Here is a 27,420-nt window from a genome sequence, read left to right on the forward strand (position 1 = left end):
AAAAGCAAACTCATGATTTTAGTCAGGTCTGTCCTTTTAGAATAGGTTTGGAAAACTTTTTTTGTGGGGTACCGTGGGTGAAAATAAATATTCTTTTTCATTTTTAAATTCCTCAAATCTTATTGTGGTTTATTATTCACCATACTGTTCTCTAAACCAAACAAAATAAAAGCTTTGCAGGAAACACAGGAGCTTTGTTGTCAACACAATCTGCCCCTGAATGAGATAAAATCATGGGACATATCGCAGGATGGCTGACCAGCTGCTCTCCACACTTGCACCAAAAGTGTGACAACCGAGTGATGTTACCACTCGGAACGTGGGCGTTCTTGTGTTCTTTAGTGCCCAGTATGGTATCGAGATTGATGCACATAAAACCTCATTATAATGTATGATGCTAAAATCTGAGCAGCTGGGACTGTTAGACTCAGTAGTGAAAAGGAAGTGTGAAATTTCTCCCTATTGTATACTGGGAAGAAGAAACGATGAAAGACTCAGGAGAGGCATCTGTTATCTGCCACAACATGTAGAGACAGATGTGAATAACATAATCAGTGAAGTGAAGCAGAGTTTGAGAGCACATAAACAAAGCAAGCATTTGAAATGCAAGGAGTTAGAGCTATTAGCGTTGTAAATTCTTAACTGGACTTTTCTTGCCACATAAATTGAAAATTAAAAGTAAAACAGTTGACATAAGTGAGCCAATTTAAAGCGCCAGGGCCACCATGAGCGGGAGCATGAAAGAGAGACTCAAAAGAAGTTTGCTTGCAGTCAAACGTATCAGCAAACGTGCAATAAACCATGTAACAGGGTCGATGGACAAGGTGGTAACAAAACTGCCCCAAGGAGGGACAAACGTAAATAATTTACCAGTGATAACAAAGGATTTTCGAGAGGCAAGCCCACGAACAAGTGATAGTGATGGTCGTGCGGTGGGTATGGTTAAATGCCCACAGATAGATTTCAACACGTCAGAGCACTTGTGCACTCAATCTAAAAATCCTCACCAATTTAAAGGTCAAAATATGTAAACCCTAAACCGAAAGAAAGGTATCAGCTTGTGGTGGTCAGATTCGCAAACAAAGAGCAATAAAAATGAAAAGTTCTGTAAAATATAATACAGAGAGCAATTTAAAAAAATCTCCCAATATTTCATCACTCAACATAAAACAATGTATTTTTATTGTTTTGTGTGGATCTAACAACAGAAGTTCAATAGAGAGAAAAGTTTGATTTCAGCCAGAATGTAAAGTGTCCTACAGATAATGTTGTTACTGCAGCATAAATGTACATGAACACACCAGGGATATCATTAGCGCCAAGTGCTTTGGGCCTAATAAGCAAATAAGAATGTACAAATTGCCCCCAATTGGTCAATGAACAGGTATTCAATTTATGATGTGACCCAGGCCCGGTACCAGAAATTTTTATCTCGATGGTTCAAGGGTGCATTAGGGTGGACGATGGTGGGCCTAATTTTTGTCACCTCTAGAGGGAGAGTACAAACCCTAGATTACATCATATCTACTTCCAAACATGCCTGGTATGAATGATAGATTCTGTGTTCATACAGAGCATGTAGAGGGTTACTTGAAAGAAATAGCCAATATCTGTACATTGCTTTTAACATAAAAGTCTTGAATTATGAATCCCCGAATAAGAGTGCTATGCTGCTTTGGTAATTAACTGAATGTGCTATACATTGGACCCATTTCAAATGTCTCCCTTGATCCAAGGCATTTCAATTTAGCATTTGTAGGCCAATTGAGCTGCATGTGTCTCTGTGTGGTTCATGGGGACTGAATCTGTCTGAGGTATGTTTGTTCAATTTTATTTTCATTTTCATACGTTTTTCAAAGTTATCCTGTCTGAGGGTGTGCTTAGTTGAAAGAGTGATGCATTGCAGTATGACCTACATGGTGAGTGTTACAGTATTGAGCCTGAGTGTCTAGAGTGATGCTCTTATTTTTATTTTTTACTCTGCAAGTAGCATGGCTCCCAGGTTTCCCAGGTCCATCCTAAATTAAAATTCTGGAACTTGTATTCCTATTTAACACACTGTAAAACTAGAACTACAAGCCCCACAATTCTAAGAAGAAACATGGGACTGACTTGGGAAACTTGGCTGCAATTAACTAGATGCATAATAGCAGGAAGGAGTGAGAGATGGAATACATCCAATATTGGATTGAGAGGGTCACATTAGGATCCACCTAGCTAAAACAGATGAGTGATAAACAACATGCTGTCGATAACAACAGTCCTGGTATAGCTCTGTATAATCCCCCAGATTGAAAGGCAAGCATTCTGCTGGCATGTATTGTATACATGCCTGACATGGCAAATAATGTTGAGGTCAATCAGCAGTGATGGCAAGTGATCCAAAGGAGTGCACCAGGTGCAGGCAGCCATGGTAGATCTGCCTAGGCTCTACGCAGGAGGAAGAGGAAGTTATAGCATGGGCATGAGCTTGTTATACGGAGGTAGATAAATGGATTTGTGTCCAGCAACGAAGGAGCAATTCAATGAATAAAATTGGCCAGTGGGTTATAGGCAGCCAGCATATATGTCGTATACATCCACCCAAGAACAACAGAGGAGTAGCTTAATGCTTGCACCAGAAAAAGGTTGTCATTGTAAATTTAGGACATAACTAGAATGTCACTCACCTTCCCCATTGTCAAACAATATAATACACCCTGAGGTAATGAATCTCTTAAGAGATGGGTTATAGGAGCAGTAAATACCAAACTGCAGCCACAGTCACAATTGTACATACACCCCTTTGATAATTAAAGTAAACAAAATCAGAAAGGGGATGGTTAAAATGAAAACAAAGCCTTTTTACATTAACCTTTAATTATGGATCATGTCAGAGCCTTTGCAGAACCTTAAATATGTGAATAAACAGTATATTTTCTGTGGAAAAGGTGTCAGCCCACCCCACACACGCCCACTTAGGTATGTCCCTGTAACATGTACTTACCTGCTTTCATCTTTAAATCTAACTTTGCCTCACATCACGATCTGATAAAACAGTAGCTGTAGGGCTCAGGAAAGGTGCATGGCTGTAGCAGGATTAATTTCTGTCCTCTGGGTTGGGAGAGCAAAGTTGGAGTCCATTCTGTACAGAATAGCAGGCGCAACAGGGTGGACTCCCAAACGGTAGTAAAACTTTTTCTGGAGCCAACAAAAATAGAACATGTGTAAATAAAAATCACCCCGTCCGTGCCCGAAGCGAGGAATGGATTTACTCCCCTTGCCATGCCATTAATATACCTGCAGATGTGTGTGGAGACAAAGACCAAGGGGCATATTTATAATCTCCTAGCACCACCTTGCACCATACTAATGTCATTTTTTGTGTTAATGTGGCCCAACGAGGCTGAAATCCTGCGCCATATTTACAGAGTGGCGCAATGCATGCATTGCGCCACTCTGTAACCCTCTGCACTACATTGCGCTTGCACCAAGCCTAATGTATTCAAAGGGGGCATTCCCCATTAGGGGGCCGAAAAAATGGCACAAGGAAATGTATGAGATTTCCTTGCTCCATTTTTTACTGCACTTTTAACGCCTGCTCAGAGACTGAGACCATGACCCAATCATGCAATTCCAATAACAGTAAACAGGAACTGGAACACACCCCAACGTTTGGCAATGGCACAGGATAAATTAAGAGGTGCATTTTTCATTGGCATTTATACTGTGACTGGGAGGGCCAAACATCATGATTGGGTGGAACTGGTCCACCGGCTAGAACCAGGCCTGATGTAACCCATATACAATGAAGTCGCTTTGCAAATTATCAATCTGAAGGAAGTTGTAAAGCCATCAGCTTAATGAATAATACTTAGGCATAGTAATATGTGTGCCCCTCTGTGAATGCCGAAGAATGCAGTGATGGTGGCCAAGGACAATGAGCTAAAAGGGACAGTAGGCCTTTTCACTGCGTTTGCATTTCCAAATGCCCCTCATGTCCTTAAAGGGACACGTGCTGCTTAAACAGAGTTGTTGAAAACTTTAAAATTGCTTTGTAAATGAGTGGGATAACACCTTGAAAGTTGAGGAACAAAATGTGATGGCGTAGGTTTACTCCTATTTTCTTTTTTTTAAAAGCCACATTAAACCACTTTTTAAAGATTTTTCTGCAGAAAAATATAAATAAAAATAAACACAACTTTCTATTCTCATATTGTGCTGCAAATCAAATAACATTTTGTACGATAGTACTGTCTACTCCATGTGTAAGTGCTGCGTTAGATAAATCAGTTTTATCCAATGGTAGAAATTATTAATTTGTTTCTTCAGTTTTTTGAGGAACTTCACATGTATAGAATGTGTTAGACACATGACTAGAGATACAAACATCTAGACAGTTTTAGTGTTGAATCTGTACATTTCGGCCATGTCAATAGGTGATTGGCATACTATAATTTGTCTTTTGTTGCCTTGGATTTATTTGGCACAATCACATCTATCTTCTTTAGAGGTTATATTAGTTACTGCTATGTGGATTACAACTGTTGCCATTTTGCCATTCACATAGATTTTTCTAACAGCTGTGGCACATTTCTACTTTTGAGATAAGTACATGTCAGCTGTTCAATGTAAGTTTAGAAGCAGTAGAAATTAGAGCAGTAAAAAAACTGTTTAAATGGGGACCGCGAGAGCCAACTCTACTTGTTCTCTTGTGCCATATCTGGTAACTTTTGTTCTTGTATATAGCCCCAAAGGAAGCTAGACATTTCTCTTTAGTTGGTAGTAAACCGAGCCTGTCTGCAGCCTAGTTCAAAACAAAGCTACCTTCCTGCCAGCTAAGACTATGAAAATCTCAGTATATATCCTTACTTGAACTTATGTATTAATTCATGTATTATATGTTTTCTATCTTATATCTGGGACTACACTAGTGATGTTTTGTCTTGAATGGCACAATATTCCTTTATATCCATCTAGCCTTCTCTGAAGTGCTTAATGTGTGCCGTTGGTAGTCTTTTTTGATACAGCCACTCATTTTTAGGTTTTGCCTGCACAGTGTTTGCGCTGTCGTGAAAACTTAAAAGGTGCTTGGGCCTGCTCACTACCTACCAGTACTTACCTTTGGCTGCCTCCCGCAGCGCTGTTGCTTCCTTGATTCTGATTGGTCACCACCTCACGCTCCTTCCTGCTTCCCCCAGGGGCTTCAGTGTCGAGTCTTCAGCGTGTGTCTTCTTTGAAGCTTGGACTAAGTGCAGTTTCCTGTCTGTGGCCAGTGTTCTTCCATAGGCCACAGACTTTTTCCAGGTACTTTTAAAACATTTTTGGACAAGCCCTCTTTGAGGGTGCACGCCTATGCTGTCATGTCCCACACCTTCGTCTTGCATTCGCCACCCTACCCCAAGCCACTGACTATTGTTGGTGCTCCCTCCCACCTCCCCCTCCTGCTGTTTCTTCCCACGTGTCCCGCATGTTTGAGGGTCTGGGGTTTAAAGTTTTAGTGCACTTTGAGTGGGTGCTCACCCAATACACAACCAGTTGCTGAAACCTTTACACGTATACGCCAACATAACACTACAACCACAAAAGCGATGTCAGTAAGCCAGCAGTAATACTACACAGAATAGTTAAGCAAGGTAAAGAGTTAATTAGGATTTACCCGCTCAAAACTTTATTTGTCATGTGAGTGAGGAAACAGCTCCAACTATGCCAGGTGCGTATGTATCAAATGCCTATTTGCCCAGTCTGCTAATTCCTCTAGAATGTGTTATTTAAACTGTAACATAATTTAGTAGCATTGCCCTTTAAGACATGGTTTGTGTGAGGGTTATGTTTTACTTTTCTGAGCTCAAATGATGTGCCTTTGTTGATACCTCAGTTTAGCAAAACCATCGCTGATCTCGTCGCCACCCACGCACTCACCTCCACCGATTACATCCTACTCGGAGACCTCAACTTCCACCTCGACAACCACCACGACTCAAACACCACAACCCTCTTGGACAACCTTGCAACCCTTTGTCTCAAGCAGTTAGTCATCCTCTCCACTCATGCAGTAGGTCACACCTTCACCCCTGTTTTATCTGCAGGAAACAGCATCACCATCTCTCACACCTCTGAACACCAGTGGAATGACCACCATGCCCCGTCTCCTGGCAGAAGCTGGGGCAAAGTCACCGAAGCACAGCTCATCGACACGCACAGCCACTCCCCCCCCCCGGATGTCACGAATGACTCAGCACGCAACCTGCACTGCTGGATCACAGAGTGCGATAACAGCATAGCCCCCTCAGAAAACCCACCAGAAACCAGCACAACAAGAAACCAAGCTGGTTCACGACAGAAGTCCAAGAGTCTAAACACATCTGCAGAAAACTTGAAATAAAGTGGAGAAACAGCAAAACAACTGAACACCACACAGCCTACAAAATCGTACTCACCATGCACCACCAGCTCATAAGAGCCTCGAAGAAATCTGCCTTCCAAGAATGCATCAGCACCAATGTACACAACAGCAAGGAGCGCTTCACTATAGTCAAGGAATTGACCCACAGAACTGGCACCTCAGACATCCCCCCTCTAAAGACCTCAGTGACGGCCTTGCCACCTTTTTTCACCAGAACATCCAGGACATATACAAAGGATTCAAGAACCAAAGCTTGCCCCCACCGCCCACCAGCATGAGCACAGGCCCCATGAGCCCCTATCTCCACAGAAGACACACAAAAACTCATGAAGTCCATCCGCTCAGGGGCACCCTCAGACCTGTGTTCACATCACATTTTCAACCGCCAGTGCCACCATCGCACCAGAGCTCTGCTGGACTATCAACTGTTCCATCGAACCAGCGACCTTTCCTTCCGACTGGAAGCAAGCAGAGATCAACCCACTCCTAAAAAACCCTCCTCCAACTTAAGGAATTTGAAGAATTACAGACCCATCTCTCTGCTCCCTTCCCAGCCAAACAGGTCCTATATCCGTCCCAGTAAGGATTCATGAGCAACCACAGAACCGAAAAAGTCCTCCTCGCAGCCACCGATGACATCTGCCCAATTCTGGACCATGGACACACCGTCGCACTCATCCTCCTCGACCTCCCCACTGTGTTCAACACAGTCTCCCACTCTACCCTCTGCACCAGAGTCCATGCCACCACATCCACGGTAAAGCACTGGAATGGATTTGACCCTTCCTCACTGGAAGCACCCAGAGTGTCAGACTCCCAACGTTCACCTCAGCACCCAAAAAAACATGCTGTGGAGTACCACAGGGATCCTCACTAAGCCCGACCATCTTCAACATCTACGTGGCTCCGCTCACTAAAATAATCAGACAGCACAGCCTAAACATCGTATCCTACACTGACAATACCCTACTGATCTTCTGCTTGACCAATGACTCATCAACAGCCAAGAGAAATTTCCATGATGGAAAGAGGGCAGTCACTGCCTGTATGGAAATCAGCTGCCCCAAACTCAGCTCAGACAAGACAGAGATCATCGTAATCGGCTCCACCCCCTCTGCCTGGGATGACTGCTGGTGGCCAACCGCGCTAGGAAATGCCCCCACCCCACAGACCACACATGCAACCTGGGCATCATCCTGGACTCCACGCTCTCCACGACCCACCTAGTCAATGCAGTCTCATCATCTTGCTCCCATGCCCTGCACCTACTTCGGAAGATTTTCAAGTGGATCCCCAACAAGACAAGAATGACGGTCACCCACGCGCTTGTCAGGTAGCAAACTAGACTACGGCAAAGCACTCCACTCCGGCATCACAAAGAAGCTCCAAACAAGACTACAGAGGATCCAGACCTGCACGGGCTCCCAGTCAACAAACGCATGACCTACAAGCTACTGACGCACACCTATAAGGCACTGCACAACATAGGACAAGTCTACTTCAACCACTGCCTGACCTTCTACACCCTCATCATCAGCTCCGATATTCCCAACTCACCCTCGCCACCATCCCCAGAATCAGGAAGAGCACAGCTGGAGGCAGATCCTTCTCTTATCTCACAGCCAGGACATGGAACACACTGCCATTTAACATCAGACAGGCCACCTCGCTGAAGCAGTTCAGGAAGGATCTCATGACCCGGCTTTTTGAGTGAGCAACAAGCCCGCATCATTGCCTTGAGGCTCCACGGGTGATAAGCTGTGCTTTACAAGTCATTGATTGATTGATATGACCCCACTGTAGATCCTGAGTATACCAATACATTGAATGTAACAGCTAAATGAGAAATAACTTCATACTATGGCTAAGGTAAGTGGTAATTTAAAAAAACAGTTCATGCCCATTTTTGTCAGTCGGAGCGCAATTTCTTAACAGAGAAGCGCTATGAGTGATTGCTTTACCTGCTGGTATGTGCTTCTATAGTAGAGCTTCAAAACACATTTGGTTTCAAACCAAGACTACTGCACGGACCTATTTTGACATTTTTCTCGGGGATGTGTCTTAATTCTCGCATTGATGTTTAAGAGACACAGCCCCATATCATAAGAATCTGTTCTGTTGGTTTCTTCTCTTGCAAGGAGAGCTGGTGTCATGCTCAGCGTGGGTACCTTGAGTGCTGCAAAACGCCATTATTTTCACTTGACTCATGTATTTGGAATTGAACAGGCTGTGCCACCAATTGCCCATCCTGCTGTTTGACCGCTTTTACTGAACCTGCGTTTTTAGCCATCAATAAATGTATTCTGGGGCTTGTAGTTTGAAATTTGTAATTCAGTTTTGGAACCTGAAGCTCAGGTATGCAACATGTTGTTCCCTAGTGGAAGATGCCATCAATGGTGGCTATGGGTAGGATGGCAGTTACTAATGAATACTCCATAGATGGTGTTGCACATGTCACAAGTCAAAATGTATCTGTAAAGTACATGTTTATGCAATGAAAAACTTCGTAATTGGCCATTGCAGGTAACCATCCACAGAATCATTTTGATGTGCACAGGCTCATTTAACTGAAGTGAACAGCCCCCGTTCTAGTGCAAGGTAAGTCATACTGCATAACAGAACTGAAGGTAGGGCCTACAGCTTTGTGGTGCATCAAAAGCACGGCTACGATATCTCAGTGCACCTTTTCTCTACTTCCCTAATGCTATGAATGCTGTGCAATGCGTGCACCATCTAAGGTTAGTAAAGATGGGGTGTGTTCTTGGGAGGGAAGTTTCATGACCGGAGTAGAAGAGCTTCAATATAGTAGAGAGAGAACGGTGCATTCTAATCAGCCCTACTCCTAGACATGACTGGGTTCACTGTCAGACACTGATTTGCTTAAAGTGGTATTTCACCCATTAGACGTGGAAAGGTTGCGTAGTCTAGACTTTCGCCTGAAGGAAGTTAGCAGGCAGTATTGATTCAAAGTTGCTTCATTTTAATGCACAGGTTCTCCAAAGTCAGTCTACAATAAGACTGACTCAACAGAAATAATGGTTGAATAATTGGAAGCCAGATCTTGTTGGACTTTCACTTGGTACCTTAATAATCTTGTTATGTTTGTTTTAAAAACATAAGGGGGCATATTTAAGAGCCCCTAGTGCCACCTTAGTGCTGCCATTGTATGATTTTGTTTACTCTAGGGCGACGCTAAAGTAGCATTTTCCCTGCTCCATATTTACAAAGTGCCACAATGCACGCATTGCACCACTTTGTAAACCCATGCGCCACATTATGCTTGTGACAGGCATAGTGTTTGAAAAGGGGCATTCCCCCATTAGGGGGCCCAAAAAAAGGCACAAGGAAATCTAGGAGAGGCGCTAAAAGTGGGCATACCATTATTTATATTGGGACTCCTGCAGAGTAGTTCGATAGCGTAAACAAAACATTACGCTATTGCCCCCTACCCTGCGCCATGGTGCTCTGTATTTTAAATACGGCGCATACATGGTGGTAGTAGGGGGGGCGCTAAGGGGCGCAGGAAAAGTGGCGCTGCACTGGGTGCAGCGTCACTTTTCTTAAATCTGCCCCCAAATACGCCGTTTAGCAAAATGTCTTTAAATTAATTAAACTCAGTCCCTAATTTTTATTAGATACAATATTCACTTTCTGTTCGAGTATCTGGTTGATGACGTGACTGATCGAGGTCTCTACCATTCGATCTAAAGCCAGTCCTAGAAATATCTCTAAACAACTGAGTGATGTAAATTGTAGGACTCGAACATACAAGTTTCAACGTTTATCTGAGCGTAGCCGGCAATGAGCGAACTATGAAGAAAATAATCTCCCACTTTAACTGAATAACTTGTGCAAGAGAGTGTGGCTGATTTGTCTGTTTGCGGAAATCTGCAGTAACATTGCTAGAAATGATCATCTCCACGTCTGGGGTAGTAAGCGTGATATGCATGCAATAACAATACAATGTCTCCATATTAGGGTGAGGCAAGGTCATATACTTTGTTACTATGCTATAGGAAAGGCCACTGGAGTCATTCAATTTTCTGATCGAGTACAGTTTCCCCGTCTGTAGCCGGTGTCTTTCCACTGGTCACAGGCCCCTTCCGGGTACCTTTTTATTAAAATTGTTAACATGCCTTCTTCAAGAGTGCATGTCTCTACAGTCGTGTCCCACTCCCTCACCAGCATTGACTGCGACATAGCGTTTTTTTGGGTGTTTTTTTTTTTTTTTTTTACTTTAAGCCATGTTGCACACCACTAAACTGCTGTGTGACGTGTAAAAAAAACACTGACTAAGCCAGTAGATTTCACACAGGTGAAGCCTCTTGGCTTTGCCAATGCTTGGTCGAGACTGGCTCTTATTTTTCATCATCAGACTTTAACTTAGAGCAACAGAGTGAGAGGGAGAAAGGGAAAAAATAAGGAGAAACAGCAAGATGGTAAAACAGAGAAAAAAGGGGAAGTCACGGATGAAAAAGAACCTGCAAGAGTGTGAAAGTGTATGTCGGGAAAGAAAGAGGGATGAGGTGAAATTGAAACTAGACAGCTTTGATATCTGGATACCCTGGTATTCGTCAGGCAGACCCTAACAAGAAATGTTTGGATCCTGCATGGTTTTGTTTCACAAATCAAGCACTGCTTGAATGCTTGAATTTATCTGAATCGAATTTAATTGAACTGATTTTAAAAAAGTGTAATCTAAAATTTGCATACTTCACCACAAGATAAATGTGCACATCTGACCTTGTAAATATTGCTGCTTCTATGCATATATCGGTATTTATATGGCAGGATTTTCTCTAGCCAGTAAAAACTTACCAAATCTCTTGTGCATATATGTGCATAGAAGATTATTTCATGTTTTTGATTAAAACCCATTTTTCAACCATTGTCCCATCCCTCCTCTCTCTGATTCATCCCAAACCTTTCTGTCTACATTGAAACCCCAAACATCATCTCAAACTTTCCCCGTCTTTCTTTAGCCATCTCAGTTAACGAATGAGCACATTGAACCTCTACTTACACAAACAACTATTTCCCCTTTCAGATCCATTCCCATCATCCTATTATAAGCTCTACTAAACACACTGGAAATCAAGAGCACAAACCTAACACAACTAATGAACAAAAGCATAAATATTACTAATCTACTAACTTCATCTTGTGATCCGGAGTAGAATGCCACTCGCTGCAAAGAGCTTCAACACTTTTGTCAGGTGTAGTAAGTTCTACATAAATACAATTTAGAATTAAAATGCCAGTGCCCCAGACAGATTTCACTCTCAATACTCTACTTTCCACTTGTGTGAGAAATATTTTGAAGATGAATATAGGTAGTAACAATGAACAAAGTCCAGTGTCTGGTAAAGAGGTAGTGTTTGGTTGTATGTGAATCCAAGAAGCTCAGGGTGTTGAAGGAAGTCTAATTATAGCAAACAACAATTCGTTTTCCAATAAGTATGAGGTATCATTACACATTATACTTGTCGGGAAATTTGTGAGGTACATGTTTAGCCTATTGATTTGTCCTGTATTCCACTTTTGGTTCACTCCTTTTTGTCCAGCTTCCCTCCTTACCTTCGGTACATTCCTTCTTACTGTGATGGCAGTTCTAACAGTTGAAATTTGAGGAGAGAAATTAGCTACGACTTATGGTTCAGTCATCTATGAATCTGGCTCAAATTATTTCGAATTTGCAAAAGTATACCTTAGATTGGGCAAGCTTAATGGATGTCATCACATGTGTAGGTTCAAGGAACATAACACACACCACTATAGCAACTGAGGTGCAGGAGGCCTCACCAGGGCATCAGACAACTGGTCAGAAGCCTTCAAATTTTACATTGTGAGCCACAGATATGGATGGTAAGTCAAACCTACACTGTCTGCACAAACTAATATTTTTTGTGGGGATAGTGACATACTTAAGGTTAAACCATTTTGCATGGGTGATGATGCTTGATGACTCCCTCTAAATATTTAACACAGACCCCATGATTTTGGGTTAACAGCTATTCAGAAATTGGCCTATGTAGCCATGTTTCCTGTGCACAGATTTTGCAGTAAATACTTATAACTTTCTGCACACTTCTATCAAGTTCATCGAGGTTAAGAACCTCCATGTTTCAGTACACAGATGTACAAATCCTCCTTGTAGATATTGTTACGACTGGTGACCCGTCATAACTGTCTGCTATAATTTCCCTTAGACAGTCACTGGGAAATGAGTTAACAAGCCTAGATTCTATGTTCAAATAAGAGGGTGTCCACCTGCAAAAAGGGGCAATTATTATATTAGAGGAACAAGGTTTCATCCACTATGACCTTCTTGTAATTGTTGTTCCTTGCATAGAGATGTCTAATAGCTGATGTGCCATCAAGCCTATATTAGCCTTAGAAGATAATTGGCCTCATTTTTTTATTGTTGTCCTATTACTTTATGGAGGAGATGGGGTTCTGAGGCTTTATCATGCTCAGGGAGGCCGGCTGTGTGCCACCTCCTCTTCAAAATTGTATTCAGCCCCGGATGATAGGGCCCCTGGGGCATTTTCAAGCTCAGGGAGGGGGGCCCTCACCCCCTCCTATTTATGATAATATTAACCCCAGAGGATGGGGTTCACAGGGCCTTTCAAGGCTGGGGGAGTGAGCCCATGCACCCTCCCCTTTATTTTGCAGGCAACCAGCCAATTTGGTGTAATTCTGTTCAGCCTTTTTGCGGTATCGCTTTTCACTTTTCCTATGGAAAAATGAATGAGGAAAATGCATTTTGGGATCCGCCCTTTTTCTCGGCCCCTGCTTGACAGATCACCCTGCAACATTCCAGGAAAGAGCTGAGGTAGATGAAACTGTTTGTCACACCAAGCCAAAGTTATAAGTTATATGTAAACTAAAAAATGCTTTCCCTATGGAAATGCAGACCTAACTATAACTACCCAGTGGTGAGCACCACTAAGTGATAAATATAAATGTATTACCTGTGGGCTCCTGACCGCCGGCGGTGCCATGAGCAGAGCTACGCCGTGCACTGCTTTTAATCCAACCTCGGCTTCTCTGTGAGTTGAAAGAAGTTTCATTACTCTGGGGTGATTGAAGTGCTGCAAGTACCAAAACGCGTTGATAAGTCCTCTACAAATGTAATAGATATCAGCACTGCACGTGGAGTGAGTGGTGTTTTGTATGCACCGAGAGGCTGAGGTTGGATATGTATATGTATATATATATGTTAGACTCTTAGAGTCCTATAAAATGGGCTAGGTGCCAGGCTGTCCTATCGGAAAAAAGGTAGAAAAATAATGAACAACAAACACTAAAATGAGTTCAGCTGTTCCTATCTAGGATTTATTGTAGTTATAAAGTGAATAGAGATGCGGTACTCATGGATGATGTCATTAGAATCAAGTGTAATAATACAGTTTGTAGCCTAAGACAAAGTGTGAGTTGCAGCCATGACATTTAATAAACAAATATATGACAGTTGCGTATATAAATACAAGATGTATGGTGAAGTCTTGGCAGGCACAGTGGAGCAAATTGATTGAATCAAAATCTCTGAAACCTTTATGGCGAAGCTGTATTTTTTATTGGGCAATTGTGCTTATATGCACTAAGCAAATATTCTGTTATAGAGGAACTCTGCAGCTAAGTATATCAAAGTATATTTTTTGGTAATATAACCCCTTCAGAAATATATTTTGTAAGTTCTGAAAAAGTCACAGTGTCATTGTGGTGTTGGGCTGTATTGCTATTGTACACCAGGTGCAGCGCAACTCAAAAAACAACCACATTAGTGATGTCAGTAAGCCAGCAGTAATACCACAGAATAGTTAAGCACGGTAAAGAGTTAATTAGGATTTACCCGCTCAAAACTTTATTTGTCATGTGAGTGAGGAAACAACTCCAACTATGACAGGTGCGTATGTATCAAATGCCTATTTGCCCAGTCTGCTAATTCCTCTAGAATGTGTTTTTTAAAGTGTAACATAATTTAGTAGCATTGCCCTTTAAGACATGGTTTGTGTGAGGGTTGTGTTTTACTTTTCTGAGCTCAAATGATGTGCCTTTGTTGATACCTCAGTTTAGCAAAACCATCGCTGATCTCGTCGCCCCCCATGCACTCACCTCCACCGACTACATCCTACTCGGAGACCTCAACTTCCACCTCGACAACCACCACGACTCAAACACCACAACCCTCTTGGACAACCTTGCAACCCTTTGTCTCAAGCAGTTAGTCATCCTCTCTAATCATGCAGCAGGTCACACCTTCAACCCCGTTTTCTCGGCAGGAAACAGCATCACCATCTCTCACACCTCCGAACACCAGTGGAATGACCACCGATGTGTCCATTTTGCCTTCACGAAGACCACCGCACACCACCATGCCCAGTCTCCTGGCAGAAGCTGGGGCAAAGTCACCGAAGCACAGCTCATCGACACGCACAGCCACTCCCCCCCGGATGCCACGAATGACTCAGCACGCAACCTGCACTGCTGGAACACAGAATGCGATAACAGCATAGCCCCCCTCAGAAAACCCCCCAGAAACCAGTACAACAAGAAACCAAGCTGGTTCACGACAGAACTCCAAGAGTCTACACACATCTGCAGAAAACTGGAACTAAAGTGGAGAAACAGCAAAACAACTGAAGACCACACAGCCTACAAAATCGTAGTCACCATGCACCACCAGCTCATCAGAGCCTCCAAGAAAGCTGCCTTCCAAGAATGCATCAGCACCAATGTACACAACAGCAAGGAGCGCTTCACCATAGTCAAGGAATTGACCCCAGAGCTGACACCTCAGACATCCCCCTCTCTAAAGACCTCAGTGACGACCTTGCCACCTTTTTTCACGAGAACATCTAGGACATATACAAAGGATTCAAGAACCAAAGCTTGCCCCCACCGCCCACTAGCATGAGCACAGACCCCATGAGCCCTTATCTCCACAGAAGGCACCCAAACTCTCTTGAAGTCCATACACTCAGGGGCATCCTCAGACCGTGCCCACATCACATTTTCAACCTGGCCAGCACCACCATCGCACCAGAGCTCTGCTGGACTATCAACCATTCCATCAAACCAGCGACCTTTCCTTCTGACTGGAAGCATGCAGAGATCAACCCACTCCTAAAGAAACCTTCCTCCAACTCAAGGAATTTGAAGAATTACAGACCCATCTCTCTGCTCCCTTCCCAGCCAAGGTAACTGAAAAGGCCATCAACATGCAACTCACTGAGTTCCTTGAAGCAAAGCAGGTCCTAAATCCGGCCCAGTACAGATTCAGGAGCAACCACAGAACCGAAACAGTCCTCCTCGCAGCCACTGATGACATCTGCGCAATACTGGACCATGGAGACACCGTCGCACTCATCCTCCTCGACCTCCCCACCGTGTTCAACACAGTCTCCCACTCTACCCTCTGCACCAAACTCCACGCCGCCACATCCATGGTAAAGCACTGGAATGGATTTGACCCTTCCTCACTGGAAGAACCCAGAGTGTCAGAATCCCGACGTTCACCTCGGCACCCTAAAAAACATGCTGTGGAGTACCCCAGGGATCCTCACTAAGCCCGACCATCTTCAACATCTACATGTCTCTGCTCACTAAAATCATCAGACAGCACAGCCTAAACATCGTATCCTACACAGACGATACCCAACTGATCCTCTCCTTGACCGATGACCCATCAACAGCCAATAGAAACTTCCATGACGGAATGAGAGCAGTCACTGCCTGTATGGAAACCAGCTGCCCCAAACTCAGCTCATACAAGACACATATCCTCGTAATCGGCTCCACCCCCTCTGCCTGGGATGACTGCCAGTGGCCAACCGCGCTAGGAAATGCCCCCACCCCACCGACCACCCATGCAACCTGTGCATCATCCTGGACTCCACGCTCTCCACGACCCACCTAGTCAATGCAGTCTCATCATCTTGCTCCCATGCCCTGCGCCTACTGCGGAAGATTTTCAAGTGGATCCCCACCGAGACAAAAATGACGGTCACTCACGCGCTTGTCAGGAGCAAACCAGACTACGGCAACGCACTCCACGCTGGCATCACAAATAAGCTCCAAACAAGACTACAGAGGATCCAGACCGCAGCAGCCAGAGTCATCCTGGACATCCACAGCCACATCTCCGCCCACCTGAGAGACCTACACTGGCTCCCGGTCAACAAACACATGACCTACAAGCTACTGATGCACACCTACAAGGCACTGCACAACATAGGACAAGTCTACTTCAACCACTGCCTGACCTTCTACACCCTCATCATTAGCTCCGATCCTCCCAACTCACCCTCGCCACCATCCCCAGAATCAGGAAGAGCACAGCTGGAGGAAGATCCTTCTCTTATCTCAAAGCCAGGACATGGAACACACTGCCATTTAACATCAGACAGGCCACCTCGCTGAAGCCGTTCAGGAAGGATCACATGACCCGGCTTTTTGAGTGAGCAACAAGCCTTTTGAGTGAGCAACAAGCCTGCAACAGCGCCTTGAGGCTCCACGGGTGATAAATTGTACTTTACAAGTCATTGATTGATTGATATGACCCCACTGTAGATTCTGAGTATAGCAATACATTGAATGTAACAGCTAAATGAGAAATAACTTCATACTATGGCTAAAGTAAGTGGTAATTTAAAAAAACAGTTCATGCCCATTTTTGTCTGTCGGAGAGCAATTTCTTAACAGAGAAGTGCTATGAGTGATAGCTTTACCTGCTGATATGTGCTTCTATAGTAGAGCTTCAAAACACATTTGGTTTCCCACCATGACTGCTGCACGGACCTATTTTGACATTTTTGTCGGGGATGTGTCTTAATTCTCGCATTGATGTTTATGAGACACAGCCCCATATCATAAGAATCTGTTCTGTTGGTTTCTTCTCTTGCAAGGAGAGCTGGTGTAATGCTCAGCGTGGGGACCTTGAGTGCTGCAAAACGCCATTATTTTCACTTGACTCATGTATTTGGAATTGAACAGGCTGTGCCACCAATTGCCCATCCTGCTGTTTGACCGCTTTTACTGAACCTGCGTTTTTAGCCATCAATAAATGTATTCTGGGGCTTGTAGTTTGAAATTTGTAATTCAGTTTTGGAACCTGAAGCTCAGGTATGCAACATGTTGTTCCCTAGTGGAAGATGCCATCAATGGTGGCTATGGGTAGGATGGCAGTTACTAATGAATATTCCATAGATGGTGTTGCACACGTAACAAGTCAAAATGTATCTGTACAGTACACGTTTATGCAATGAAAGACTTCGTAATTGGCCATTGCAGGTAACCATCCACAGAATCATTTTGATGCGCACAGGCTCATTTAACTGAAGTGAACAGCCCCCGTTCTAGTGCAAGGTAAGTCATACTGCATAACAGAACAGAAGGTAGGGCCTGCAGCTTTGTGGTGCATCAAAAGCACGGCTACGATATCTCAGTGCACCTTTTCTCTACTTCCCTAATGCTATGAATGCTGTGCAATGCGTGCACCATCTAAGGTTAGTAAAGATGGGGTGTGTTCTTGGGAGGGAAGTTTCATGACCGGAGTAGAAGAGCTTCAATATAGTAGAGAGAGAACGGTGCAGTCCAATCAGCCCTACTCCTAGACATGACTGGGTTCACTGTCAGACACTGATTTGCTTAAAGTGGTATTTCACCCATTAGACGTGGAAAGGTTGCGTAGTCTAGACTTTCGCCTGAAGTAAGTTAGCAGGCATTATTGATTCAAAGTTGCTTCATTTTAATGCACAGGTTCTCCAAAGTCAGTCTACAATAAGACTGACTCAACAGAAATAATGGTTGAATAATTGGAAGCCAGATCTTGTTGGACTTTCACTTGGTACCTTAATAATTTTGTTATGTTTGTTTTAAAAATATAAGGGGGCATATTTAAGAGCCCCTAGTGCCACCTTAGCGCTGCCATTGTATGATTTTGTTTACTCTAGGGCGACGCTAAAGTAACATTTTCCCTGCTCCATATTTACAAAGTGCCACAATGCACGCATTGCACCACTTTGTAAACCCATGCGCCACATTATGCTTGTGCCAGGCATAGTGTTTAAAAGGGGGCATTCCCCCATTAGGGGGCCCAAAAAAATGGCACAAGGAAATCTAGGAGAGGCGCTAAAAGTGGGCATACCATTATTTATATTGGGACTCCTGCAGAGTAGTTCGATAGCGTAAACAAAACATTACGCTATTTCCCCCTACCCTGCGCCATGGTGCTCTGTATTTTAAATACGGCACATACATGGTGGTAGTAGGGGGGCGCTAAGGGGCGCAGGAAAAGTGGTGCTGCACTGGGTGCAGCGTCACTTTTCTTAAATCTGCCCCCAATTACGCCGTTTAGCAAAATATCTTTAAATTAATTAAACTCAGTCCCTAATTTTTATTAGATACAATATTCACTTTCTGTTCGAGTATCTGGTTGATGACGTGCCTGATCGAGGTCTCTACCATTCGATCTAAAGCCAGTCCTAGAAATATCTCTAAACAACTGAGTGATGTAAATTGTAGGACTCGAACACACAAGTTTCAACGTTTATCTGAGGGTAGCCGGCAATGAGCGAACTATGAAGAAAAGAATCTCCCACTGTAACTGAATAACTTGTGCAAGAGAGTGTGGCTGATTTGTCTGTTTGCGGAAATCTGCAGTAACATTGCTAGAAATTATCATCTCCACGTCTGGGGTAGTAAGCGTGATATGCATGCAATAACAATACAATGTCTCCATGTTAGGGTGAGGCAAGGCCATATACTTTGTTACTATGCTATAGGAAAGGCCACTGGAGTCATTAAATTTTCTGATCGAGTACAGTTTCCCCGTCTGTAGCCGGTGTCTTTCCACTGGTCACAGGCCCCTTCCGGGTACCTTTTTATTAAAAATTTTAACATGCCTTCTTCAAGAGTGCATGTCTCTACAGTCGTGTCCCACTCCCTCACCAGCATTGACTGCGACATAGCGTTATTTTGTGTTTTTTTTTTTTTTTACTTTAAGCCATGTTGCACACCACTAAACTGCTGTGTGACGTGTAAAAAAACACTGACTAAGCTAGTAGATTTCACACAGGTGAAGCCTCTTGGCTTTGCCAATGCTTGGTCGAGACTGGAACTTATTTTTCATCATCAGACTTTAACTTAGAGCAACAGAGTGAGAGGGAGAAAGGGAAAAAATAAGGAGAAACAGCAAGATGGTAAAACAGAGAAAAAAGGGGAAGTCACGGATGAAAAAGAACCTGCAAGAGTGTGAAAGTGTATGTCGGGAAAGAAAGAGGGATGAGGTGAAATTGAAACTAGACAGCTTTGATATCTGGATACCCTGGTATTCGTCAGGCAGACCCTAACAAGAAATGTTTGGATCCTGCATGTTTTTTTTTCACAAATCAAGCACTGCTTGAATGCTTGAATTTATCTGAATCGAATTTAATTGAACTGATTTTAAAAAAGTGTAATCTAAATTTTGCATACTTCACCACAAGATAAATGTGCACATCTGACCTTGTAAATATTGCTGCTTCTATGCATATATCGGTATTTGTATGGCAGGATTTTCTCTAGCCAGTAAAAACTTACCAAATCTCTTGTGCATATATGTGCATAGAAGATTATTTCATGTTTTTGATTAAAACCCATTTTTCAACCATTGTCCCATCCCTCCTCTCTCTGATTCATCCCAAACCTTTCTGTCTACATTGAAACCCCAAACATCATCTCAAACTTTCCCCGTCTTTCTTTAGCCATCTCAGTTAACTAATGAGCACATACAACCTCTACTTACACAAACAACTATTTCCCCTTTCAGATCCATTCCCATCATCCTATTATAAGCTCTACTAAACACACTGGAAATTAAGAGCACAAACCTAACACAACTAATGAACAAAAGCATAAATATTACTAATCTACTAACCTCATCTTGTGATCCGGAGTAGAATGCCACTCGCTGCAAAGAGCTTCAACACTTTTGTCAGGTGTAGTAAGTTCTACATAAATACAATTTAGAATTAAAATGCCAGTGCCCCAGACAGATTTCACTCTCAATACTCTACTTTCCACTTGGGTGAGAAAGATTTTGAAGATGAATATAGGTAGTAACAATGAACAAAGTCCAGTGTCTGGTAAAGAGGTAGTGTTTGGTTGTATGTGAATCCAAGAAGCTCAGGGTGTTGAAGGAAGTCTAATTGAAGCAAACAACAATTCGTTTTCCAATAAGTATGAGGTATCATTACACATTATACTTGTCGGGAAATTTGTGAGGTACATGTTTAGCCTATTGATTTGTCCTGTATTCCACTTTTGGTTCACTCCTTTTTGTCCAGCTTCCCTCCTTACCTTCGGTACATTCCTTCTTCCTGTGATGGCAGTTCTAACAGTTGAAATTTGAGGAGAGAAATTAGCTACGACTTATGGTTCAGTCATCTATGAATCTGGCTCAAATTATTTCGAATTTGCAAAAGTATACCTTAGATTGGGCAAGCTTAATGGATGTCATCACATGTGTAGGTTCAAGGAACATAACACACACCACTATAGCAACTGAGGTGCAGGAGGCCTCACCGGGCATCAGACAACTGGTCAGAAGCCTTCAAATTTTACATTGTGAGCCACAGATATGGATGGTAAGTCAAACCTACACTGTCTGCACAAACTAATATTTTTTGTGGGGATAGTGATATACTTAAGGTTAACCCATTTTGCATGGGTGACGATGCTTGATGACTCCCTCTAAATATTTAACACAGACCCCATGATTTTGGGTTAACACCTATTCAGAAATTGGCCTATGTAGCCATGTTTCCTGTGCACAGATTTTGCAGTAAATACTTATAACTTTCTGCACACTTCTATCAAGTTCATCGAGGTTAAGAACCTCCATGTTTCAGTACACAGATGTACAAATCCTCCTTGTAGATATTGTTACGACTGGTGGCCCGTCATAACTGTCTGTTATAATTTCCCTTAGACAGTCACTGGGAAATGAGTTAACAAGCCTAGATTCTATGTTCAAATAAGAGGGTGTCCACCTGGAAAAAGGGGCAATTATTATATTAGAGGAACAAGGTTTCATCCACTATGACCTTCTTGTAATTGTTGTTCCTTGCATAGAGATGTCTAATAGCTGATGTGCCATCAAGCCTATATTAGCCTTAGAAGATAATTGGCCTCATTTATTTATTGTTGTCCCATTACTTGATGGAGGAGATGGGGTTCCGAGGCCTTATCAGGCTCAGAGCGGCGGGCTGTGTGCCACCTCCTCTTTAAAATTGTATTCAGCCCCGGAGGATAGGGCCCCTGGGGCCTTTTCAGGCTCAGGGAGGGGGGCCCTCGCCCCCTCCTATTTATTATAATATTAACCCCAGAGGATGGGGTCCACAGGGCCTTTCAAGGCTGGGGGAGTGAGGCCATGCATCCTCCCCTTTATTTTGCAGGCAACCAGCCAATTTGGTGTAATTCTGTTCAGCCTTTTGGCAGTATCGCTGTACACTTTTCCCATGGAAAAATGAATGAGGAAAATGCATTTTGGGATCCGCCCTTTTTCTCGGCCCCTGCTTGACAGATCAACCTGCAACATTCCAGGAAGGAGCTGAGGTAGATGAAACTGTTTGTCACACCAAGCCAAAGTTATAAGTTATATGTAAACTAAAAAATGCTTTCCCTATGGAAATGCAGACCTAACTATAACTACCCAGTGGTGAGCACCAATGAGTGATAAATATATATGTATTACCTGTGGGCTCCTGACCGCCGGCGGTGCCATGAGCAGAGCTACGCCGTGCACTGCTTTTAATCCAACCTCGGCTTCTCTGTGAGTTGAAAGAAGTTTCATTACTCTGGGGTGATTGCAGTGCTGCAAGTACCAAAACGCGTTGATAAGTCCTCTACAAGTGTAATAGATATCAGCACTGCACGTGGAGTGAGTGGTGTTTTGTATGCACCGAGAGGCCGAGGTTGGATATGTATATATATATGTTAGAGTCTTAGAGTCCTATAAAATGGGCTAGGTGCCAGGCTGTCCTATCGGAAAAAAGGTAGAAAAATAATGAACAAACACTAAAATGAGTTCAGCTGTTCCTATCTAGGATTTATTGTAGTTATAAAGTGAAGAGAGATGCGGTACTCATGGATGATGTCATTAGAATCAAGTGTAATAATACAGTTTTTAGCCTAAGACAAAGTGTGAGTTACAGCCATGACATTTAATAAACAAATATATGACAGTTGCATATATAAATACAAGATGTATGGTGAAGTCTTGGCAGGCACAGTGGAGCAAATTGATTGAATCAAAATCTCTGAAACCTTTATGGCGAAGCTGTATTTTTTATTGGGCAATTGTGCTTATATGCTCTAAGCAAATATTCTGTTATAGAGGAACACTGCAGCTAAGTATATCAAAGTATATTTTTTAGTAATATAACCCCCTCGGAAATATATTTTGTGAGCTCTGGAAAAGTCATTGTGGTGTTGGGCTGTATTGCTGTTGTACACCAGGTGCAGTGCAACTCAAAAAACTATTAAAATATGTAAGCTGAAAATTGTTTTGATTTCAGGTTAACAGAACTATAGGGAAAAGTAGGCAATCTACAATACACACCTGCCAGTGCAAGAAATAAAGCCAAATAAAAAAAATAGACAGATAAAGCCCAATAAAATAATAGACAGAATGAAGATATATGAAGTTGGAGAGAGAAACCGTATAGCAAAATGAAAGGCAGTGTCCTCATTCATATCAAGAGAGTATGGAGTCATCACCTCCCCCCTTCTCTCTCTCTTTCATACTGGTCAAGCCCATTTAGTGGCTGCACATATTTCCCACCCAATAGACTGTCCATTTTTTCATGTATTTCTATACGACCCCACTCACGACAAAGGCAACCGAAACTCATCAGACCATTCTGCAGGCAGGTATCTTTCTTTAAATGTTCTAACTTGGTGACATATGCTGTCCATCCACTCTAATGCAGCTGTTTTTCACTTTGCCAAGCTCTTACTATTAATGCCTATATGGTCAAAGTACAAATAAATAGGATAACATGGTCACCTGTTGGTATGCCCAGGGTTCCATAATCCCCCCCCTAACATTGACACGGATCTATCAAGAGCTTCTCATCTCCAAAATCTAATGAAACATCATTTCCCCAAATTCCCAAAAAGCCTGTAAGTTTGGGCTGAGTCAAACCACATGTGCACTGACTCTAACACCTAAGCCACACCTCGTGCAACTGTGGACTTTCAGCAATTTCGTTTTAAACAATATAACTGACAAGCATCGATGAATCCTCGTTACGTGGAATCAAGAACGCGCTGCAGGTGTACTCCTCCATCACCCCCTGGAGGGGCTGGTATTGGCACTGACAGACTCACAGAGTTCATGGCATTCTCTCAAGAAACCTAGACCGTGGCAGATTGCAATGACCACAGCCAAAGGCAGGAGTACCGTGACCTTTTGTTCACTCTCTACTCTAATGCATGAATCAAAGGTCCCTGATATCCCTCTAGCTGTCTTGCAGCACATCAGTGACCTACATCTTCATGGCAGAACAAGATGAACGGAGATAGGAGGCTTTGCGGTTTTCCTATTGGTTTCATTGATGCCTTCCCAATTTCCTTCTTTGAAAAAAGTTAATCAAAGCACAATGTAATGCAGTATGGTGGGCAGTGTTAATAAAAAGGGAGATTCGCCATGAAACCCAACGAGCCATGGCACAGACTATATAACAATAAAACAAAAACAAATTAATAGCACCCACAATAGAGTTTGGCAGACAGGGTACCATGTCCATCAATTTCTCAGTCCGCTAGTCCTATTATGAGTCAGGTGGACTGTTATTTTTACAACAGCACTTTCCCCTCAGTCTCTGCTGTTGGAAAACTTACTTCGAAAGCTCAAAACAGCGGCGGCTTCGGAGTAAATATTTCAGATCGCAGGACCTACTTATAGCATATGGTCTAATGTATGTTTTTGGTGCCTGTCACTGCAGTCAGCAACACCATAGCAGCCCCAAATAGAAAAACAGAGAAAAATGACACATCCTTGAAGGAAACTCCTAGATTGTTGGCTCACGAGTTATTTGTTTTTCAATAACAAACTCCTGCTCCGGGTGTTTGTTTTTTAAAAACAAAACAGTGAAATGGACCGTTGACTTACAAATGGCAGCTGACCACCAAATGTTCAGCGCCTTCAGGGGAACTGCTGTGATGGCATTTCATGTGAAGGCACACAGATCACCTCTGGCACCAATCTTTAGATATGGTGAGCACTAGTCTGTCAGTGCCAGATTGCATGCCATCCCCTGAGTTGTAAATCAGGCCATTAGTTCTTCTACAAGTGAAATAGCAAATATTCAAAAGATGAAACTATTAAACCGCTGTGGTGAAATCCATCCTTGTTCCAAAATCACTGCAGTATATACAATATCTTTACAAATAATGCTGATCCTTTAAAAACATCATCAAACTCTTTTCTTCAATCACATCCATCAGAAGTTACTTACACCTATACCTCTGTCTCACAAGTAGAAGGATATTAAGTAGATTTTCTCAAGAAAAGGGAATTCTCAGTATTTCAATAAGTCCAATTGAGGGTTCTTTAGTAATATCGTCCTCCTTTTTATATGAGAAGGTGAGTTTGAATCTCAGTTTGTGAAAAATAGCAAATGACTGAAAGAATGTATTGTATTTATAGATTAATAAAAACCACTGCAACAATTAATTAAAATGCGGGTCGATCCCAGGTTAGCATAAAAACATTATATTTAAGAGAGGTTATAAACACTAATGGTCTCACCTCCTGCCTTTCATACAGAAATTAAGAGAGTTAAATCAAAGTGAGTGGGGCCTTCTAGCAGATTAAAGCTGAACTAGGTTTTAGGTCCGGAAATTTATTATTTCCAACTTTTTACATACTGCTCTCATAAACTTGATAAAACCACTAGCTACTTGCATGTATGGCCCGTTAAAACACCTAGCTGGAGCACCTTTATTACAAAGTTGTGCAATGCATGCATTATGCCACTTCGTAAAGCCTTTGTGCCACATTGTGCCTGCGCCTGGCATAATGTATGAAAAGGAGGCGTTCCCCCGTTAGGGGGGGCTGAAAAACTGGTGCAAGGAAATCTAAGAGATCTAATCTAAGAGATCTCAGAGCAGGCGTTAAAAGGGGCATACCATTAATTAGAATGGGCCACTAAGTGCTCTGAGAGTGTAGTGCCAAAATTGTGGCACTCCTCCTGCAGAGTACATCCATAGCGTAAAACAAAATTACCCTACGCCATGGTGTGCCGTATTTTAAATACAGCACACACTTGGTGGGGGTGGGGGTGGGGGGTGCTAATGAGCGCATGGAAAGTGGCCCTGCACTGGGTGCAGCGCCACTTTCCTTAAATCTGCCCCATAGTATTTCTGAATCATGTAGTTTTTTGTCTATGTTATACAATGAACTATATTTTTATACCACCTTGTGGAGTCTCTTTTCTTGTGTAATTATTGTGTCACTGGTGTGAGTGTGCTGCGCAAACGCTTTACACATTGCCTCTGGGGCTGAGGATGCCTGCTCTGAGGCAAGCTACCAAAGGAATGAGCACAGGTTATGCCTTTGGTGTGTAACTTACGTACCCTGAGTAGAGTAGTGGGTTCTGCTTGGCTTAGATGCATATCCAAGCCAACCAAAAACCCTATTTCTAACAACTATCTAATAACAGTGGTAGACAGGGATTTTCACCAAGCATTTATTTCATCATGAAGAGGGCAGAAATGTTAGATAAAGATTTTCTTTTCTCAAACCTTTTCTGACTTTGCATTTCTTCAGAACTATACAGTGCACATAATAATTTTAAACAGTGCTAAACGATATCAAGGCACAATATTTTGTACTGGAGGTTTACGCTTCTAGTACAAAACCTAAGCTATTCATCATGCACTCACGATTGCACTATGGTGCATAGGCTGAAGGAAGCTTAAAGTGCACCAGTCCAAGGTGAGAGAAACAGATATTGGGCCAAATTTACAATGTCTTAGCGCCTTCTTGCACCACACTAGCATCATTTTTTTAATGCTAATGTGGGTCAAGGAGGCAATTTCTGCCACACCATATTTATAAAGTGGAGCAATGCATGCATTTCTCCACTTTGCTACCCCTTGTGCAACATTATCCCTGCGTCAAGCATAATGTATGCAGAGGAGGGGTCCTGCTGTTAAGAGGCCCGCAAAAATGGCACAGTGAAATCTACCAGATTTCACTGTGCCATTTTTGGTGTCATTTTTAATGTCTGCTCTGAGCAGGTGTTAAAATGACACACCCATATTAACCTATGGACATCCTTGCCCTTTGCTCCGCTAGCGTCTACACTTTTGATGCTCCTTGAGCAAATTGCCACAATAGCACCAAAAATCATGACGCTATTGACCTAACGACCACCAAGGTGCACCATATTATAAATATAGTGCACACATGGTGTCGTTAGGTGGGGCTGTGGCGACGACAGCATAATGGCGTACCAATTTCTTGTAAATCTGGCCCATTGTGCTTTCTTTTTCTCACCCTTTTATGCAATGCACCACAAAAACTTTAGATGCTGTGGTTTGTTGCGTGAATTTGCCCTTTCATCTCCTGAAAGATTATGTTAAATAACATATTCTTCATATTGCAATACTGTCCGCACCATATAATACTGACCATACTTTTCCTAAATTCCTCAAGGGATCAGAAGGTAGTTGATCTTGACTAATATTTCCATTTTTGACAGACTTTTCCTGCAACAAATCACCCAAAGTGTAATCTTACATGTGGTATTTGGAATGAGATTAGACCAACAGTAGAGATTGTTTCTTGGCAACACATATCATATAATCCAGTTCAAACGAAAGGAATTTAAAGGTAATTGCTGTTTAAAACATATTAAAACAAGGGTCATGGCTAATGGTTATCAACGCAAAATGCCTATTTTGCACTTTTGTGACCACTGGAAGAGCAGCAAGCTATCTTGTTGCACCAAAGTTTGCAGCAAAATAAAAAAGTCTAACTG

The sequence above is a fragment of the Pleurodeles waltl genome, chromosome 7 (genome assembly GCF_031143425.1).
Source record: "Pleurodeles waltl isolate 20211129_DDA chromosome 7, aPleWal1.hap1.20221129, whole genome shotgun sequence".
Lineage (NCBI taxonomy): Eukaryota > Metazoa > Chordata > Amphibia > Caudata > Salamandridae > Pleurodeles > Pleurodeles waltl.